This window comes from Odocoileus virginianus, chromosome 5 (genome assembly GCF_023699985.2).
Source record: "Odocoileus virginianus isolate 20LAN1187 ecotype Illinois chromosome 5, Ovbor_1.2, whole genome shotgun sequence".
Classification (NCBI taxonomy): Eukaryota; Metazoa; Chordata; class Mammalia; order Artiodactyla; family Cervidae; genus Odocoileus; species Odocoileus virginianus.
Genome location: NC_069678.1, coordinates 1,662,780 through 1,683,718, shown reverse-complemented (window position 1 = coordinate 1,683,718; position 20,939 = coordinate 1,662,780). Strand labels below are relative to the sequence as shown.

At 42.5% G+C, this 20,939-nt stretch overlaps 1 long non-coding RNA gene across 1 annotated transcript; it reads right to left on the bottom strand.

Annotated features, from left to right (window-relative positions):
• Positions 1 to 926: 926 nt before the first annotated feature.
• Positions 927 to 19,885, bottom strand: LOC139035108 (uncharacterized). Its single transcript, XR_011487620.1, has 2 exons — positions 19,767 to 19,885; positions 927 to 1,269 (listed from the first exon to the last, which is right to left on the bottom strand). It is a non-coding gene; the product is annotated as an uncharacterized lncRNA (long non-coding RNA).
• Positions 19,886 to 20,939: the final 1,054 nt, after the last annotated feature.

Sequence of the window (20,939 nt, the reverse complement as noted above, 5' to 3'; positions counted from 1 at the left end):
CTTTATCTCCATTTAACAAAGACACCAAGGCAAAGGAATTAAAGAACTTCTTATGCAACAAGCTAATATGTGGTATGGGTAAGATTGCAATAATTGTTACAATTGTATTAATTACAGTTGCAAGAATTCTAACACCTGTGCGTTTCCATTAGAGTGTTCATATTATCTTGGAGAACCAAAAATAACCGAAAGTTACAGAGTCAGCCAGTGTCAAGTGCTAAGTCACTTCAGTCCTGTCCAACTCTTTGCTGCTTTGACTGTAGCCTGCCAGGCTCCTCTCCATGGGATTCCCCAGGCAAGAATACTGGAGTGGGTTGCCATTTCCTTCTCCACAGCCAGTGTCACAGCAGGGATTAAATCCAAGGTATCCTAAATTCCAGGTCACTCTACAAATATCCACTATACTGAAAGACCTGTTTGGGTATATATGATGTTCCAAGAATTTACAAAACTTAAAAAATATATTTATGCTACAATATAAAAATGACCCTGAACGGGAGAAACTGTTTTTGATTACTCACCAGGGACCCTTGTCTCTCTTCTCCTGTGGCCAATGCCTCCAATCAGTTGGTGCTCCCAAGAAGAGATGATTCCCTATCCCTCAAAGTGATACCTTTATCTGTGGCTCAGACTTGTGCATGCATGCTCAGTCACTCAGGATTTTCTAGGCAAGAATACTGGAGTGGGTTGCCATTTCCTCCTCCAGGGAATCTTCCTGACTCAGGGATCAAACCCAAGTCTCCTGAAACTCCTGCATTGGCAGGTGGATTCTCTACCACTGTGCCACCTGGGAAGCCCATGGCTCAGACCACCCCCGACCCAACTCAAAGCAGTGTTTTAAAAATCTTCCCCTCTCCTCTTCTCCATCCTCTGGAGTACAAAATCTGACCAGGAAGAAGAAATAAAACTGTGACTACATGCACAAGTAGTTTGACAAAATATAAATGATTGTTTATTTCTACAACAATGCCAAATTCAGTAAAACAATGACGTTTCTTCTTTTCAAGTCAACTTGACACTTAAAAGAGTGTGTTTTCCTGAATATTTTCCTGTTCAACTGGTGTTCTTGGCAACATGAATAAACAGAGTTGATGATAACATCCATCAAAGTTAAGCACACTGAGTGGGTGATAAAGTCAACAAGAAGTTGAAGACAAGATTTACCCCCGATAAGTTGCCAAAAGTTGGCTATGGATTCTCAGTGGACACTGTGGCTCATTCATATTTCCCCTTCAGCCTTCCACCACCACCATCATCCCAGCTTCAGCACTGAGGACAAAAGCAGGAAAACAAGAATGCTCAGGAGTTGAGTACATGGGATGAATACATAACAGAGATGATCTGACTAGGATAAAAGGCCAAGACTCAGTGGTAAATTCTTAATGAATGCCATGAGAGAACAAAGAGGGGCACTTTAAAAGTCAAAACAACCAACCAAATAAAGGTCACACTCTAGAAGAGCAAGCAGACACCAGTGACTACTAGGCTTTCTTTAAGAAACATTCTGTTTTCTTGTCCCAGCCTCCTCAAGCCCAGCCCAGGAGGGTCCAGAGTCTGCCCTTTGTTCAAAGACTTGAAACTGTTTGCCTTGGAGTATTCCCGCTCCTGTATTTCCCTTGCCTCTTTTTTTCAAAAGTAGGTTAAGGATGTTCAGGTTTCCCTCAAGCATCTTAATGAGTTAGTCATGATTACAATTGCATCTTTTAAATTGCCCAACAGGTTGAAAGACTGCCATGAAAGCAGCTTCTACAAACACAAGCTGGGCTGTGTTTTTCATTTTATTATGTTGCAAAATGTGAATGAGTTACCTCCAAGTGTTTAATTAGCATGAAAGCTACTGAAGCAGAGAGGAGAGAGGTGGGCTACTGTCTCAACAGAAAATGTCGCTATTGTTCTCACAAGGAACATGCCCATTGGGACTAAAATAAAGAGAAGCTTTTTGCTAACAAACATGAAAGTGCTTCACACAGCTCATGGCACATAATATTAAATGCTCAAAATGTGTTTGGTAGACTGAAATCTTCTCCATAATCTACTTCTCAGTCAAGTAACCACCCATGGCTACCTCCATTTCCTTACCATCCACTGTCTTGTTCTCCTCTTGGCACTTGAATTTAAGCCTTAACACTTTTCACAGTGTTTCTCTCCCCTTCTTCTCGTTATTGCCCTCCTAAGGATCTTTTTTGGACATTTTTAATTGCTCCCCCATAACATCTTAATACCACAGATATATTGTTATGTCAGTTTAAGTTCTGTATTTATACCTATGTGCCTGTATGCTCAATTGCTCAGTTGTGTCCAACTCTTTAGGACTCCATGGACTGTAGCCCTCCAGCCTCCACTGTCCATAGAATTTTCCAGGCAAGAATATTGGAGTGGGTTGTCATTTCCTTCCACCTGGGAAGCCCAGTATTTATATCTGCACTATACATCTGAAATGGTTGAATGGCATCACGGACTCAGTGGAACATGAGTTTGAGTAAGCTCTGGGAGTTGGTGATAGACAGGGAAGCCTGGCATGCAGCAGTCCGCGGGGTCGCAAAGAGTCGGACACAACTGAGAGACTGAACTGAACTGATGCATCAAGAACCTAGAGTAGGGAATGGCAACCCACTCCAGTAATCTTGTCTGGAGATTTCCATGAACAGAGGAGCCTGGTGGGCTACAGTTGATGGGGTCGCAAAGAGTTGGACACGACTTATCGACTGACACACACGTGTCACACATACTTCAAGAAATTAAATTGCAGCTCTTCCCTGGCCATCCAGTTGTTGAATCTCTACACTTCCACTGCAGGGGGCACAGGATCAATCCCTGGTCAAGCAATTAAGATCCCAAGTGCTGTACTGAGCAGCCAAAAAATAAAAATTAAGAGAAAAAAAAGCTGTTTTTCATCCCCAAGAAATATTCACACTACTGTTGAGATGGTGATTGCAGCCATGAAATTAAAAGACGCTTACTCCTTGGAAGGAAAGTTATGACCAACCAAGACAGCATATTAAAAAGCAGAGACATTACTTTGTCAACAAAGGTCTAGTCAAGGCTATGGTTTTTCCAGAGGTCATGTATGGATGTGAGAGTTGGACTATAAAGAAAGCTGAGCACTGAAGAATTGATGTTTTTGAACTGTGGTGTTGAAGAAGACTCTTGAGAGTCCCTTGGACTGCAAGGAAATCCAACCAGTCCATTCTAAAGGAGATCAGTCCTGGGTGTTCATTGGAAGGACTGATGTTGAAGCTGAAACTCCAATACTTTGGCCACCTGATGCAAAGAGCTGACTCATTGGAAAAGACTGGTGCTGGGAAAGATTGAGGGCAGGAAGAGAAGGAGACAACAGAGGATGAGATGGTTGGATGGCATCACTGACTCAATGGACATGGGTTTAGGTGGACTCCAGGAGTTGGTGATGGACGGGGAGGCCTGGCGTGCTGCAATTCACGGGGTCACAAAGAGTGAACTGAACTGAACTGAACTGTTGAGAATACATGTCCTACCAGGCTAGAATAGACTGATCTAGGCCATAACAGAAACAGATCATAGAACTATTATGAGTGCTGGATGAAATCAATTTGGGAAAAAATCCCAGCAAGTGGCAGGCATAAGAATTTGTCTAAATCAGTTTTGAAATTGGTCAAGATAGACAGCTGGCCATAAAGTTTAGCCAAGCAGGATATGTGTTAGAGAAAGTAGCTTTGAGGGAAGACAGAAGAGCAAGGTTCAAGGCAGGCAGAGACATGGAGAATACTGGTTCATTGGGTCATATGATGCCTCGTATAGAAAAGTTCCAATATCCAGAAAAGCTCCATGGAAGAGAAATTGCTCCCAGCTCTGAAGGCAGATTGGACATTTGTCTTTCATCTTAAAAAGCCCTGGACTATCGGGCTTATTGCACCCCATTGATGAAAATCTCTGGTTATCATAGGGAAACACATCAAGTTGACCCCTGCATTCTCTAAGAACCAACTTCTTCCAGTACTTTGAGCCTTCTGTATCAGATGAAAGAACCAAGCCTTTTAACCCAACTTGGAGCTTTGCTGTGGTATTCATGTCCTCAGGCATTCAAACAGGTTGATCAGATAAGAAGTCTGGTTTACTATTCCTCGAGTCGTTTATCTTCTGGAGAACCTTCCTCTTCTGACCTAAAAACAGGAGTGGACCCAGATCCCTGACTGAGCACTCCAAAACTTGGGCTTCCTAAAGCCATTAGGATCTCTTACACATCGAATACAGCAGCCATTCTCATTGATCTTCTAGGTCAGTATCTCCGTGGCATTGGGTACCGCTGTTCACACTCTCCTCCTTAATTAAAAGTCAATCACTCCAACTAAGGTCTTCATCACACTCTACTTCTGTGGTCCTCTGAACACTCGTCTCCTCAATCTCCTTCTTTCTCCTTACCTTTCTCAAGGGCATCCTTTATCTTTGGTTCCTTCCCATTGCCCTCGATGCTCATCCCCTCCAAGCTGATCTGTTCCTATGTTCAGTTTAATTTGATAAACATCACTGAGCACTTGCTACATGTCCAGGACAGGTAAAAACAGGATATGGTCCTTTCACACTCTTATGGGGGAACAGATATGTATAAAACCAAGAATAACACAATGTGAGATATATAATATAGATGTGTACAAAATACCCTAGCATCCCAATGAGGAAGTGATGAGTTGTGTCTTAAAGAGACCATAAAACACATTCCAGAGGGAAAATTTTTGATTTCTGCCTTGAAGAATGAATCAAGATTCATAAAATAGAAAAGTTGGAGAAAGAGCATTACAGATAGAGAGATGAGGGTGGAAAAACACACGACATGATCAAGAAGGGTTAGAAAGCCCATGTGACCATGTGAGGGGAAGTGTAACAGTTGTGAAAGTAGGCAGGGTTGGGGGAGGAGTGACAGGAGACGATGCTGGAGAGTTCAGGACACACTTCAGTCACCATTTAAATTTACATTTGTAGGTGACATAAAAGTGGATGGTCATATTGCCCAGCACATTTTAAAAATTAATTTAGCTCAGTTTTACTATGTGTTATATACTGTGCTAGGTGCTGGCGATACGATAAATAAGCTGCCCCTGATGGAGTTCCTTGTAGAAACATACACGTGTTTTGTGTTATTCTAGTCGTGTTCAACTCTCTTTGACTCAATGGACTGTAGCCTTCCAGGCTCTTCTGTCCATGGGATCTTCTAGGCAAGAATACTGGAGTGGGTTGCCGTTTCCTTCTCCAGGGGATTGAACCTGTGTCTCCTGCATTTGCAGGCAGATTCTTTACCACTGAGTCATCAGGGAAGCCCACACACGTCTAAAGAGTTAATATCTGCAATGCAAGGAAATCCATGCAGTGACACGAAATATAGAGGGACTGGCTCTGAATGGGAAGATTTGCAGAGAAAAAGTGATATGTGAGCTGAGTTTTAAGAGACCAACTGGACAGATCAACTATGGTAGGCAGAATGATGGCTCCCAGAAGATGTGCGTGTCTTACTCCTGTGAAGATAAATATCAAAGCAATGGGGACTTTGATGATGTGATTAATTTGGGGAAGATAGGAAAATTATAGATCATCTAGGTGGGCCCTTTGTAATCACAAGGATCCTTCTATAAAAGGGAGACAGGAGTGCCAGAGCCAGAGGAGGAGATGTGATAATGGAAGCAGAGTTTGGGATGATGTGGCCATTAATCAAAGGAGCATGTTGTTGCTGTGCTCTGCCAGGCTCCTCTGTCCGTGGGATTCTCCAGGCAAGGATACTGGAGTGGGTTGCCATGCCCTCCTCCAGGGGATCTTCCCAACCCAGGGATTGAACTAGCATCTCTTATGCATTGGCAGGTGGGTTCTTTACCACTAGAGGCACCTGGGAAGCCCTGGGCAGTTTCTAGAAGCTGGGAAAGACAAAGAATAGCTGATCTCCTATGACCTCCAGAAGGTATGCAGCTCTGCTGACACCTTGGTTTTAGCTCCACGAGACTCCCTTCAGACTTCCGATTTGCCAAAACACAAGGTAATAAATTTGTGTCATGCTTAAGTCATTGCGTTTGTGGTAATTCGTCACAGGAGCAAGAGAACACCGATACAGATGGGGCAGTAGGCAGACTGTGGGGGTGGAGAGCCTTTCAGACAAAAAGGAAGAGCATCACCAAAGACACAGAGGCATGGGCTAGCATGGCACACCCTGGGGCGGGGCTTACGAAGAGCCTGGTGTCACCGAGCTTCAAGGATTACCAGGTAGGGAGCAGAAGAACAGGCTGGGGGGGAGGCAGTGCCAGATGATAGAAGGCCTCGTAGGGGGCCGTCCTGCCAAGGAACTTGGGTAGAGTTTAAGCTGAGAAGGTAAATCAGGGGAATTTATTGCTTTTAAGCAAAAAACGAAATAGCCAGATTTTTAATTTGAAAGGAAGTTTGAATGGGGAAGAGCCTGGGGCAGGGAGGCTATTTAGGAAGCTATTGCAAAAGCCCTAGGGTGACATGCCCTCAACTACAGCAGGGTGACTAACAGCAGAAGTCAGAAGAAAGAGATATTTAGGACTCAGAGAGTAACAGAATACTGGGGGCAAAAACAAAAGAAAAGTTAAGGATTGGACCTTAGGAGATGGCCATGCTCCCCGCTGAGATGGAACAACTGGAGCTTACGCCAAATAATTCTTAGGTTGATATTCTCTTTATTGCTGTGTTAAGTCCCAATAACCTATATTTGGACTGCCTTTATTTTTTTTTTCATTTATTTTTATTAGTTGGAAGCTAATTACTTTACAACATTGTAGTGGTTTTTGCCATACATTGACATAAATCAGCCATGGATTTACATGTATTCCTCATCCCGATCCCCCTCCCACCTCTCTCTCTACCTGATCCGTCTGGGTCTTTCCAGTTCACCAGGTCTGAGCACTTGTCTCATGCATCCAACCGGGGCTGGTGATCTGTTTTACCCTAGATAATATACATGTTTTGATGCTGTTCTCTCGAAACATCCCACCCTTGCCTTTTCCCACAGAGTCCAAAAGTCTGTTCTGTACATCTGTGTCTCTTTTTCTGTTTTGCATATAGGGTTATCGTTACCATCTTTCTAAATTCCATATATATGTGTTAGTATACTGTAATGATCTTTATCTTTCTGGCTTACTTCACTCTGTATAATGGGCTCCAGTTTCATCCATCTCATTAGAACTGATTCAAATGAATTCTTTTTAATGACTGAGTAATATTCCATGGTGTATATGTACCACAGCTTCCTTATCCATTAAATTCTCCTGCTAGCTTTTCCTCAACCTATTCTCTATGTTGTAGTTAGAACAGCTAATTCTTTATTTTACTGATTCTTATTTAGTCCCTGTGTGCGTGTGTTGAGTTGCTAAGTCATCTCCGACTCCTTGCGACCCCAGGGACTGTAGTCCACCAGGCTCCTCTGTCCACGGAATTCTCCAGGCAAGAATATGCTGGAGTGGGTTGCCATTCTCTTCTCCAGGGGATCTTCCTGACCCAGGGATTGAACCCAGATCTGCATTGCAGGCAGATTCTTTACCATCTGAGCTACCAGGGAAGCCCCTGTTTAGTGCCTACCATGTGCCAGATGATGACTCATTGCAAAAGACCCTGATGCTGGGGAAGATTGAGGGCAAGAGGAGAAGGGGGCAACAGAGGATGAGATGATTGGATGGCATCACTGACTCAAGGAATGTGAGTTTGAGCAAACTCTGGGAGATAGTAAAGGACAGGGAAGCCTGGCATGCTGCAGGGGGTCCATGGGGTCACAAAGAGTGGGTTGCCAGTTACTATCATATAGACATAGGCATATTGTTATAAACAAAAGAACTTAAAAAATAAGCTAACCTACCATATAGATCAAGGAACTCTACTCAGTGCCCTGTGGTGACCTAAATGGGAAGGAAATCCCCAAAACAGGGGATATATGTGTATGTATAGCTGACTCATTTTGCTATACGGCAGAAACTAGCACAACATTGTCAAGCAACTATACTGCAATAAAAATTAACTTAAAAATAAGCTAGCATAACATTAATCTAGAAGGTTTTATTAGAAGGTAATTTTGGACATTTCCATCACCAATTCATATCTTCTACACAGAACTTCCAATTTTCTCTCGCTTTATAGCCAAAGTTTTTGGGGTATGCTCAAGCAGTCAGTCAAGTAGCTTGTCCCAAACTATGGGAAATCTTAACTTACAAATGGGTTGTGATCTGAATCTATGCTTTTTGAATTATCTGTGTGTTTTTTTAATTTATTTACTTTAATTGGAGGCTGATTACAATATTGTGGTGGTTTTTGCCATACATTGATATGAATCAGCCGTGGGTGTACATTTTTTGTTTTTTTTTTGTTTTTTTTAAACTTTCAAACTATTGTGGTCTGCTACCTGGTCCTCCTGCATTAGACTTGTGCATAGTTCGTGCCCCACGTGACTCGCTGGGTGAATTCCACAACCCCCAGACTCATCCATACCCTGCTCAGTGACCCAAGTCAACTGATGACCTGCATGTATGTTATAGGATTCTTAATTTTGCTCTGAAAGTTTAAAAATGCTTCCTCTAAGTTTCTGTACCCTCAATTTCAATTGTGCCCATAGAACACAAGTTGAATCCCCTCACTTAATAAGTCCCTTAGTAAAAGGGTTTTGAGGAATTTGAAACAAATTATATAGTGATTGCATTTTTGCTGGCCCACTGAAGCCTATATTGGCCATGCTAGCTTATAGTTTCCCTATAAATAGACACTAGACTATGTGGGGGCAGAAGAATGAAGACTTATAGGACTATTTGGCAGGCCAGTTTTTTAAATAGTAAATGAATCTTATTTTCCCCCTCTTTTTCATTTTTCAAAAAGATTTGTTTAGTCAGCTACCTCTTTATCCCAATCTCAACTCAGGCAAATGAAAATTAATGTGAGAGTCCCTCAATTCTTTATCAAGTTCTTGCCAGAGATAATCCAACCCCCTCAATTTCACTAGCCCTAAATAGATGAAGCTATTTAGCATAAATCATAGCTTAAGCTAACCCGAGGCTTATGGACTGGATGGGACTAGGAAACAGAAGGAGCCTTTGTCTCTGATTCATTGGCTGAACACTGGACCTGGCTTATTCTGGACGTCCTCCAGCCCCCAATGAGTATGTTTGCAGCCTTATATTATAGGACTTTTTTCCTAGGACTTTTTTTTTTTCCAGTCCTCATCATCTTTGTCCTTTCTTTGCTTTTGACACCATTAACTCCATCTTTTCTGTAGATAAACTTTCTTTCTCGATGGCTTCCATGACTCCACATTGGGTTTGTTTTTACTTCTTTATTTTATGCAATTTAGTCATTGTTGTCTCTTCCTCCACGCTCTCCTCCTTTCCCAAGGGCCTCATCTTGGACCTTCTTCCCTCACTTTCACATGATACTCTCATCCTCCCCTATGGACTCAGTTATCATCTTCATGTACTCATGACCTAAGTGCCTTCCTGAGCACGAGATACCTAATTCCAGCTGCTTTCTCAGCTTACTCATGTAAGTATCTTACAATCATCACACACTCAATGTCATACCTCAAAAACCTCTCCTTCCTGCACTTCCTATCAGGACACTGCTATTCACTTAAACATTCAAGATACAGGCTTGGAATCATTCATGATTCCTCCCTTTTCCCCATTCCTCATCTTCAGTCAGTCACCATCCATCATCCCAGCACTGCTGTGTTTTTCCAATCATTCTCTTTTTCTCCATCTCCACTACCTCACTTCAGGCTCTCATCACTTCTCACCAAGACCAGTTTCAGTTCTCTGAACCCTCGGATCAGCAATGCCTTCCCAGGACTCAGCTCCCAGTCTTGTCCATCTCTAGCGCAACCTCTGCTGAGTTGCTTCATCGCCCTTGACAGGCAGATCTAATCATTCACGCTCTTGAATACTAACCTTTGCAACTCTTCTTTCTTTAGCTCTTTATAACACAATCAAATGTTTTTCTTTTAATGGATTACCAGGACTTTCACACACAGGCCTTGACTGACTATCTATAGACTCTTCTAGTTAAATGACAACAAAAGCCAAACAGTTTTCAAACTTGCCACTGTTTCTACAATTTCTCAGACCTCTACATTCTATTCTTGCCACCAGGTATGAGCCAGCCCCTGCCCCTCTACCTAGATGGGTTGTTGTTATTTAGTTGCCTGTCATGTCCGACTCTTTGTGACCCCATGGACTGCAGCACACCAGGCCTCCCTGTCCCTCACCACCTCCTGAAGTTTGCCAGAGTTCATGTCCATCGCATCGGTGATGCCATCCAGCCATCTCATCCTCTGGTGCCCTCTGATGGGTTACTAATCACCTAAAACTTGGTGCATTCTGGGGCACTCCTCCAAGCACTGGTCCCTGCTCCTTCCATTATGTTGCCATAGCACTTTGTGGTGATCCCATGGGCCATAACCTGTCAGGCTCATCTGTCCACGGGATTCTCCAGGCAAGAATACTGGAGTGGGCTGCCATTTCCTTCTCCAGAGGATCTTCCTGACCCAGTAATCAAACCCAGGTCATGGCAGGCAGATTCTTTACCGATGGAGCTATGAGGGACGCCTATAGCACTTTGTAAGGGGCCTCTATGGGCAGTTCATTCAATGGAGTTTAATGAGCGAAGTGCTGAGTTATACTCTAAAGGTACAAAGAGGATGGTACTGCCATCAAGGAGCTTACCTCTAATTCATAAAGACATGAGTATAAAGAGCAAATACACTTATTTATTTATTTTTAAGAAATCAACATTACAAAGTACTACAGGTGCTATAGGAGAAGTATAGGCAGGGCATGGTGAACAATAAGCAAAGGAGGGAGTGTCCACCTCCACCTGTGAGACTGGAGGTTAGAGGAGAGAAACCTAAGGAAATGTCTTATAAAAAAGACAACCCTCCTAACAGATGATGAAAGGAGGGGATTCCAGGCATAGGAGAGCATAAGCAAAGGCCTGACAAGATGAAGCAATAGGTCATGTTTTGGGAAAAGCAACTGGTTCTCTACGGCTCCCCTGGGGTATCAGCAAAGATACAGTGAGACAAAAGGTCAGAGAACAAAGAGGAGGATTTTCCTTAAAAGCAAAGAGGAGCCTGCAGAGTTTTGAGCAGAGATAGACTGTTCCAAATTATATTTTTAGAAAGACCATTCTAGCAATAGTGTACAGAGTATAACATAAAACTTTTTGGTAGTGGGATGGTCTGTCAAAATATCTATTTTCCCTATTAGATTTTGAGCTGGTTGATGTCGAGTATATCTCTTTCATTTTTGTCTTCCTGATGCCCAACACACTCGTTCATCAAGATATAAGAGAGAGGCTACATGACATTGGTGCCAGAGTATGGATCTAAGAGTTAGGGGAACCGAGCTCTGAGCCAGGCTGTGACCCAGCCTGATGAGGCATCAGCAGGTCACTCTCTGCTTCACTTTCTTCATCTATAACGTGGTAGTTTATTCAAGATCATCTTTCAGTTCTCTTTTGCTCTAACATTCCGTAATTCTATAAGGGAGGGTCCTTTTTTTTTTTTTCAAAGCTTGCAGTCAATATTTGGGAATGTGAACAACAGATCTGCTTTTGGTTTATAGAGGTGTCAAGAGCTTATTGCACCATGAAGCACAAGTTGACCCAAAGGTTATATAAACCACTCTGAATAGTGAGCCATGATTCTGGTTATGTTGTTCACACAGTAAAAGGATAGGTTTTTTGTGCTGAAGGGGTACAGAGTTGTCTCCTCAAATTCAAAGTCTTTATTGAATTTGTTACAATACAATACTGTGCAAATGTTTATTCCTTTTTTAAAGGAAAATACACAGAACTTAAATTATTATTACTAAAAGCCTGTAAGTGATAAGACAAATACATTTGGAAACCATTAGAAGCTTGAAAGACCCAACAGTTTTATCCATCTTAAATTAGTTATCTATTTATTAGCTCAGCAGGATGCATAAAGCTTTATCAGGTTCTTGATGTCCCCTTCGTAATTTTAATATACCTTTGACTTGGTAGAATATGCTCTGACATTGCTGCTTCATCAGTGTACTACTAGCCTGATTACCAGAAGTTAAAATTCAGGATCTCTATCACAAAGCCAAGTCTATTAACCAGAGGAGGGAGGAAAGACAAGGGCTTTTCTGAGCCTTCATAGTATTTGATTTTTCTTTATAAGACTACAACCTTCAGGGACTTTCCTTGTCCAGTGGTTAAGACTTTGCATGCTAATGCAGGAGATGCAGGTTTAATCCCTGGTCAGGGAGCTGAGATCCTACAGGTCTTGTAGCCAAGAAACCAAAACACAAAACAGAAGCAGTATTGTAATAAATTCAATAAAGAGTTTAAAAATGGGCCACATTAAAAAAAAAATCTTAAAAAAGAAAGACTCTACCTTAAACTCTCTTCAACTCTTTTTTTTTTTTTTTTTTGCTGATAATACAATTTTACTATCTTTTACCCAGAGGTTTTTCTTAATTTAAAACAAACTTCCTCAGTTTTCTTTTCTACTGTAGTCTTTCTCCATTGATATTGGGATACAATTATTTAAATTGAATTCATCAGAGATTTTGTTTCTAAATTTTGAAGTTTAACGTCTTATTAGCCTTTTCCTAAGAAATGATTCACTCTCTAGTATTGAACTCAAATATATAAATTATCTAATTTCTTAATATACTATCTATTCATAAAATAAAATTCTCACTTTGAGCACATTCTCATAATAAGCAACGTGCCTGGGTTTCTTTTTTACTGTAAAGCAGCTCATAAATTTGTGCCAGGGCATACTTTTACAGTGTGGTTTGTAAAACCAGCCACAGTAATTTGAAGATGCTTCAGTTGAGTCATGCCTTCTTTAGAGCAAATCTTTAAACAAGGAAATGAGGCCTGTTTATTAGTGTGGTGGACAGGAGGACAAAGATAGTGGTGACACCACCCTTCCCTTATTCTTTCACAGACACTCTTGTGCTCCAGGTGGGCGGGCGTGGCCCATGATGCTAGTGATTCCTTGGGCTTTGACTTAGCTGAGCAAGGGCCCTGTTTTCAGTTGCTTGGCTTGTTCTTAGAGACTAAGCTAGCAGAGTGCGTTTGGGGCTCAGAATATTATCCAAACAAACAAGGTGTGTGGTGCAGCAGTTCTGCCTCCAGAGAGGGGCTCACCCTCTTACAGTGCCCCTTACTTGACCTCTCAGCCCTCCCATAAGTGGGAAGAAGGGGGACTGTCCCATCTCCCTGACACTGTCATCTAAGCAGGGGCTTATTTTCATTGGCTCATTTACCCCAAACCCATGAAGAGCATCTAATTGTCATTTGTTAAACTACATATGAAATATATTTGGGGGTATGAGAATAAAATCTTGAGGAACCAAAAAATTGCCCTGGCCAGGTTACCAAAGTTCTAAAGAAAATTCTAAAATTTATAGCATGTTTCAAATCAAATGGCACTGTCTGAAACTTAAAACAGTTTACAGTGTAACTTTAGCTTCTCTTTTATCTCATGAAGAAAGTCAAAATAATTCTAGAAAAATTCCCAGTAAACAGGTTGTACTTGCTGTTCCTTTCCTTATCACTAAAGTGAGATTTTCAAATAGCTTTAATATCCTATGCAAGAAATAATAATGGGGAGGAGAAATGTCACTCCAGATGAGCTTCTCCTTCTCATCATAGTCCTAGCAGAAGCTGGAGCAAACAGCATGATCAGGGCTACTAAAATGCTGTGCTGGTGTCGTGCTTGGTCACTCAGTTGTGTCCAACTCTTTGTGACCCCACGGACTGTAGCCCACTAGGCTCCTCTGTCCATGGGGATTCTCCAGGCAAGAATCCTGGAAGGGGTTGCCCTGCCCTTCTCCAGGGGATCTTCCCGACCCAGGGATTGAATCTGCCTCTCCTGCACTGCACTTGCATTCTTTACCCCTGAGCCATTGGGAAGCCCAAAAAATCAAATTTGCTTCAATAAAAACAAAAAACATATGAGATGCTGACCCCCCAGCTCACATAAGAATGGCCTGCAACCATTTTTCCCTCACAAAAGTAATTCTATACTTATTTCATTTCTTAAAAGGTTATTATACAAACAACTATCTCTTGTGGAAAAGAAGACAGCAAAAGATGATTTAAAAAAACTAAGCATGTGGCTTTTAGAAACAAAGTTAATGAATTTTGAAGGGTAGGAGGTAATCATGCAACAAACAGGTGTCAAACATTTAAACATCTAAGAGCTGTTTGGACAAACCATTTACTTGGAGATGTATACTGGGAAAACAAAAGTCTGCAGAGCTAAGGTAGTATACACTGGCTACCAGTGTAGCTCAGACTGTCTGGGCAGGACTCCGGATGGTCACCCACTACCTGTGAGATCTTGGACAAGTTACTTATTCTCTGTGCCCCTATTCCCTCCTAGGTAAAATAGAAACAATAATGGTACCTACCTCACAGAGTTTGATGAGATTTGAATAAGTTAATATACATTAAATGTGTGGAAAAGTGCCTGACATAGAATAAGCACTTAATAAACATTAAGTTGAAGTATACTGATTGCTTCTGCTTTAAAATTCTTTGTAGCAATGGATGGCCTAAAATTTTAAGGGGGTGTAGGACTAAGACTTGGCTTCCCAGGTGGCGCTAGTGGTAAAGAAGCAGTCTGCTAATGCAGGAGATGTAAGGAGATGCAGCTTCTATCCCTGGGTGGGGAAGATCCCTTGGAGGAGTACATGGCAACCCACTCCAGTATTCTTGCCTGGAGAATCCCATGGACGGAGGAGCTGGGCGGGCTATAGTCCATGGGGTTGCAAAGAGTCAGACACAACTGAAGTGACTTAGCGTTCATGCTTACAGGACTGAGACTTAAAGTGATACAGACCACAGATCTAGAAACTTAAAAGGAGCTCCTAAAATCAGTCTCCTGGAATCTTCGTTGTTTACCTTAGAGCAGAGATTGAAATCTTTTCAGTTTGAACCTATGCCTATAATCATTTATCCATAATTAAATGATTAACAGTGAATTAAATGATTTAACAGTGATTTAACAGTGAACTTTCATTTTGGTTCCTCCTCTTGTTTCTTTTACTATTCTTTCTCCTTTTTCTACTGGTATAATTATCTTTCAGTTAATATAATTTGAGTTTCAGGTACACAAAAGACACTAGGCTCCATGCTGTGTAAGAGTCTGTAGCCTGTTTAGGAGAGTGATTGAAATAGACTATTACAGAAAGCTTATGAGTATGTGCAACATTGTTACTAAGGAAAACACATTCCACAATGGCAAATAATTGTCTGAGTATTCAACTCTATTCTATTTAATAAGTCAAGGAGCTAGGGTTGTTGATTTCACTAGCTCCATTTCTTCAATTCCCTTCTTGTACCGTGGAAAATAGGAGTAATCTTGTAGGCCTACTTGCAGGCTGGGTAAAATGGGGTGAACACCCTAACTTGGGAGGTTCATTGCCAGGTTGCCCTTATGAGTCAAGTGGTTACCAAATGTAAAGTCTTAAAGGGTTGTGGGTGGGATCATCTCTCCAGATTATCTATGCATTGACCTCTACCCTTGCAGTGATTTAACATCCCTCCACTCTCCTGTGGCTTCCCCCCTGTGACTTCGGTTTGGCCGTATAATAAAGAGGTGATGAATTATGCCCTTTCCCCTATTTGCTGCTACTTCTATTCAGTGATTTGAACTACACTTGTTTTAGACAATTATGAGGCCCAGTAATTTAGGCACACTGCTGATTTTAAGGCTGAAAATTGAAAGGCCCTCCCCTCCACAAGAAAATGTCATAACTGTATACATAGAAATGACTTACAAGAAACTATAGTTAATTTGCTTATCAATCACAAATAAATAATACTAAGTTGAGCATAGAAAATAAACAGAAATTTCCAGGGTAATCTAAGTGTTGTATCAGCCAGGCTATGTCATCCCCAACCTGACCCCTCTGCTCAAGCCACTGTCTGCCTCTTGCAGATATAGCCATTGCCCAGTCCTTGTGCCAGTGAGAGCCCAATGTCATCCCAATTCTTTCTCCAGAAGAGAGGGGAGAAATAAGGAAATAGTTTATTAGGAGCTCGACTCCCAGCACTTAGCCCAGTGCCTGGCACAGAGCCTGGCATATAAAGAGTACTCAGTAAATATTGATTGAGTGAACAAATACATTACCACCCCCAGAGCCAGTATCCAGTGTGATTTGGGATGGATGTGGCCCTCTAACACTTCTTGTATGCATTACTTCCCAGTTTCCCTACCTGCCTCTCACCATGTGTGACTGACCATCCTAGCTGGCTGTTCTGATCCAGTCGTCTGCCTCTGGTTCCCCTTCCAGAACCCCTGGAAGAATCACAGCATAGTCTGCAATACCAGGGGTGTTGAGGGGGAAGGTAGAGGTGGCCTGACTTTGTCACCTGGGTCCTATAGTTCTTTTTCCCTAACCAAAGGCCTGTTTCAGGGGTCTCTTATATTGACCAGGGACTTCTGATTAACAACCCCCTGAAAGTGAAAGTGTTCTTAGTTTAGTTGTGTCCGACTCTTTGTGACCCCATGGACTGTAACCTGCCAGGCTCTTCTGTCCATGGAATTCTCCAGGGAAGGATACTGGAGTGGGAAGCCATTCCCTTCTCCAGGCGATCTTCCTGACCCAGGGATTGAACACAGGCTCCTGCATTGGAGGCAGATTCTCTTTATCTTCTGAGTCCCCAGGGAACCCCAACAATCCGCTGGTCCTAAAATACTAAGAATCTCCTCTCAGACTTCCCTGGTGGTCCAGTGGTAAAGAATCCAGCTGCCAGTACAAGGGACATGGCTTTTATCCCTGGTTCCAGAAGATTCCACTTGCCATGGGGCAAATGAACCCTTGAGCCACAACTACTGAAGCCCTCACTCCCTAGAGCCCTTGCTCCACAACAGGAGAAGCCACTGCAATAAGAAGCCCGTGCAATGCAACGAAGAGTTGCCCCTGCTCACCACAGCTAGAGAAAGCCTGTGAGCAGCAACAAAGACCCAGTGCAGCCAATAAATAAATAAATAATCTTTAAAAAAAAATGAAGAATACCCTCTCCCCAAGTCTTTGGACTCCTTCTTGACTCATCCCTTAGACACTATTGCCAGAATCTTCTCCATGTTAAGAGACAAATTTGACTCCTTTTCCATAAGGTATTTTACTCTCATCTGTTTCCCAATTAAAACCCAAGCATGAAATCTACATTAATATAATTTTATTATGCATGTGTGCTTGCTAAGTTGCTTCAGTTGTATCTGACTCTTTGTGACCTAGGGACTGTAGCCCGCCAGGCTCCTCTGTCCATGGGATTCTCCAGGCAAGAATACTAGAATGACTTAACATACCCTCCTCCAGGGGATCTTCCCGACCCGGGGATCAAACCTGCATCTCTTTGTCTCCTAATTTTATCATAAATATGCTCAAAGCTGCAAGGACTTATATTTACTTACCTGTTTATTTCTCTTTTTTTCCCCTGAAAGGAAATGAAGTTACCTCCCACTTAGAAGAAATCCCTCTTTTCTCATTTGATTTTTATAGGCTACTTCTAGCAGTGCATTGAATTCTGTGCCCATGTTTCCAATCAGTCTTCACAGCTTCTTTCCTTTCTATCTCTTTTTTCCTGTTCTCGTTTCTACCGTATCAGTTATGGCTTTTGTTAGCTGTTACCTCAGCTTTGGCAACACCTTCTACACAGGCTTCTTACTTACTAGACCAGTTTATTCTGACCTTGGCTCTTGTCATCTTGGGGCAGGTTGCTTTTGCTCTAATCCCCAATTTCTTCTGTAAAATAGGCATATTATAGTATGAACTTTATAGGGTTATTATAAATGCAAACACATATTCTAGGTTCCTCCAGGCTATAAATCCAGAGGCTAATTGAAAATCTTAATGGGTCTCATCCTTCCCCAGGGATTGCAGAAACTTATGAAATGGATGAGCCCAGTGACCACTGAGTGATCTGTGCCAGCCGCTGATCTAGGCTCTGGGTACACAGCAGTAAACCCATAGACCTGGGCACTACTTTCATGGGCTTACATTCTACAGTAGGAAAAATACAACTTTTTTAAAAGAGGGAGAAATAAGAAAAAGTATGGTACATGAAATCGTGGTAAATGCTGTGGAGAGAAATTTGGGGTGGGTCGTACTAGGGGGTAGGGAGCTTGGTTTTATACCGGGCAGGAAGGTGCTGTTTGTGCAAATACTGTCATTGAAAACATGTTGTTGAGTCATCACTGAGTAACTCTTACCTGTGTTCTTGAATCAGTTACGCCATCATGATCGTTCCAGTTCACTTAGCCTAACACCATGACACAGACTCTGCTAGCACCAGGGTGAGCTAGAAGCCCACACCCATGCCTCATTTGGAGCCCTGCATTGTTCCCCTAGTCAAGTATGCTTTTGAAAAACAGGAAGTAAGAGAGTCCATTTTTCAGCATTAAGGCTCAAGGTAAAGTGTTATTGAACTCACTAAAGTCAGCTACCGTTACCTTACTGTGAATTAAACAAAAATGTTGTCTGCCACTAGAGCTGGCCCTGTGGTGCTGGTTTTGTGGGACATCTTGGGCTGGATAGGCCCTGTGATGCCCGTCAGCATCCTCTCTCAAAGTGCGAAAGGAAAAGCTCTTTTCCTGGATGCTACACCCAGTTATCCACTGGGTGATAGGCCCCAGGGCATTTCAGTTGCATAAAATGGCTCTTTCCATTACGCAGAGGCCTCTCTTTGTTTTCTTCTGGAAAGACACACATGAGGAAGCTGAGTTGGGCCCTGCTGCATAACAGGCAGACAGGCCATGGCCTTGCAGCACTCAAGCCCAGTCTTAACTATCGCAGACCCCTTCCTCAACAGGCTGTGCTCTCCCTTGAGACACCACTGTACCTGCCCACCACTGTCTACCTCTGGGACTACCCCAGACATGCCTATGCACAGCCCAAACCCTTCTGAAGCCAGAATTTGAGTTTTCCCCCAGCAAACTCTTAGCCCCCTTGTACACCAATGGATGCCAATTATTTCTTGAGAGGAAAGGATATTGTCTTACTCTATATCACAGACATATCTGTCTTAATTCTGGCCCAGCTAGGACTGTATATTACATAGTAAATAGAAATACTGTTAAGTGATTAAAACAATTCTTCCATTTAGTAGGTGCTCAAAAATGAATAACTATTATAATTATGTAGGTAGCTGGATTACAGGGAATTATATATTTATTCTTTATAACTTTTATTTTTTCAAAATGTTCTACAAAATTAGGTATTGTATAATCACAAGCAAACTCTTAAGTTAAAAAAGCACAAATCTTGACATGTAGATGATTTCTTCTCCTCCTTTTCATCTCAGAAGAGTAGTCTATACTTGCTATTTCCACTTCCTCAACTTGCTTCTATCTGGTTTCTACCCCAACCATTCCTCTAAAATTGCTTTCACTGAAGCCACCAACTATTTCTTAATGTCATTCCCTCAGGAGTATGTTGGGGGACTGGGAAGGGGAGGCACCCTCAGGCACATGATAACTTGGAGCAGAGGGAATCTGAGTAGCAAGCAGGGCAAAGGAGCAGGATGGGAGGTCATTTCATCCAAGCTGAAAGCATGATTCAGAAGCAAAGTTGAATCCAAACACTTACCTTGTCCAAGAGTCAAGCAGTCTAGTCAGAAGCCAACTCACCTAAGTAGAAAAGAGTCCAAAAAAAGCCAACTCCAAACAGGTAATAGGTGACACACCAAGGCAGTCCCAGAAGAAAGAGTGCAAAGAGATGGCAGGCCAAGTGGAATTCCAAAGTTAGCAAGTTACCAGCTGCATTTACCTGGTGTTCCTGGGAATGCCTGATGAACAGTTGTAACTTACAAAGTCACTTTTCAGAGATGAGAGATGGGCTCCCAGGAGCACTCCTATACTGGATATGTCAACAAAGTGCCTGCCACACCCAACTTCCTCTTCAAGATGAAACTGCCCCACCCACAGCCCCCCTGCTCTGAGAAGCAGAGCAAGATTGTTCTCTACCCAGGGATGGCTCTTGATTGGACCAGGAACTGGCCTCTGATATTAGGGCTGCCCCTCCAAAAACCAGGGCTTGGATGCAAGAGATGAGTTTGGCCAATCAGCTTCCTTCTGGGATTCAAACCAGGAAATGTGGAGATAAAGGGGCAGGTACTCTTGGAGACTGGAGTTGAAAGAATGACATATGATGGAGTGATGGCTGTGGAGGGTCACACAAGCCAAATCTATGAGGAAGCAGAATTATATGATAGGAAAGCAGAATTTATGAATAAGCAGCAATCACAAGGTAGAAAAAATACATGAAGGGTAAACAGACTTTATTGGTTGGAATAGGACAGAAAGAAGCAAACCTGAAGAGTAGCTGGAGGTGGTGTGCTACTGTCCTGTAGACTCTGTCATCCGGTCCCACTAAAAGCCACTTTTCAGATTTCCTAGGACTCCTGTGTTCCTCGCTGGGCCAACCCCAATTTCCTGAATTCCTTGCTAGTATTTGTTGAGCATCTACTACTAGGCTTCCCCCCTGGTGGCTCAGATGGTGAAGAACCTGCCTGCAATGCAGGAGACCTGGCTTTGATCCCTGGGACAGGAATATCCACTGGAGAAGGGAATGGCAACCCGCTCCAGTATTCTTGCCTGGAGAAGTCCTTAGACAGAGGAGCCTCATGGGTTACAGTCCACAGGGTCTCAAAGAGTCAGACACGACGGAGTAACTAACACTTTTACCAGCTAAGCATGGTTCTAGGTGTTTGGGCTCCATCGGTGAATGAAACAGGAAAGTAATTGTAACAAATCCCTCATTACTTTAAGTAGGATCTCTGTTTCAAAGGGCCAAATTAAAACATTCCTTGTGCCCTCACTCTTTCCCGTGGTCCAGCTGGTGAGGTCAGTCTTGATGTAATAATTAGTCTACTTCCTCTTGGGAATACCTCTCTTGTTTAGTCCCCCTCATCACTGAGGTTGTGGCTGGAGATTTAGGAGC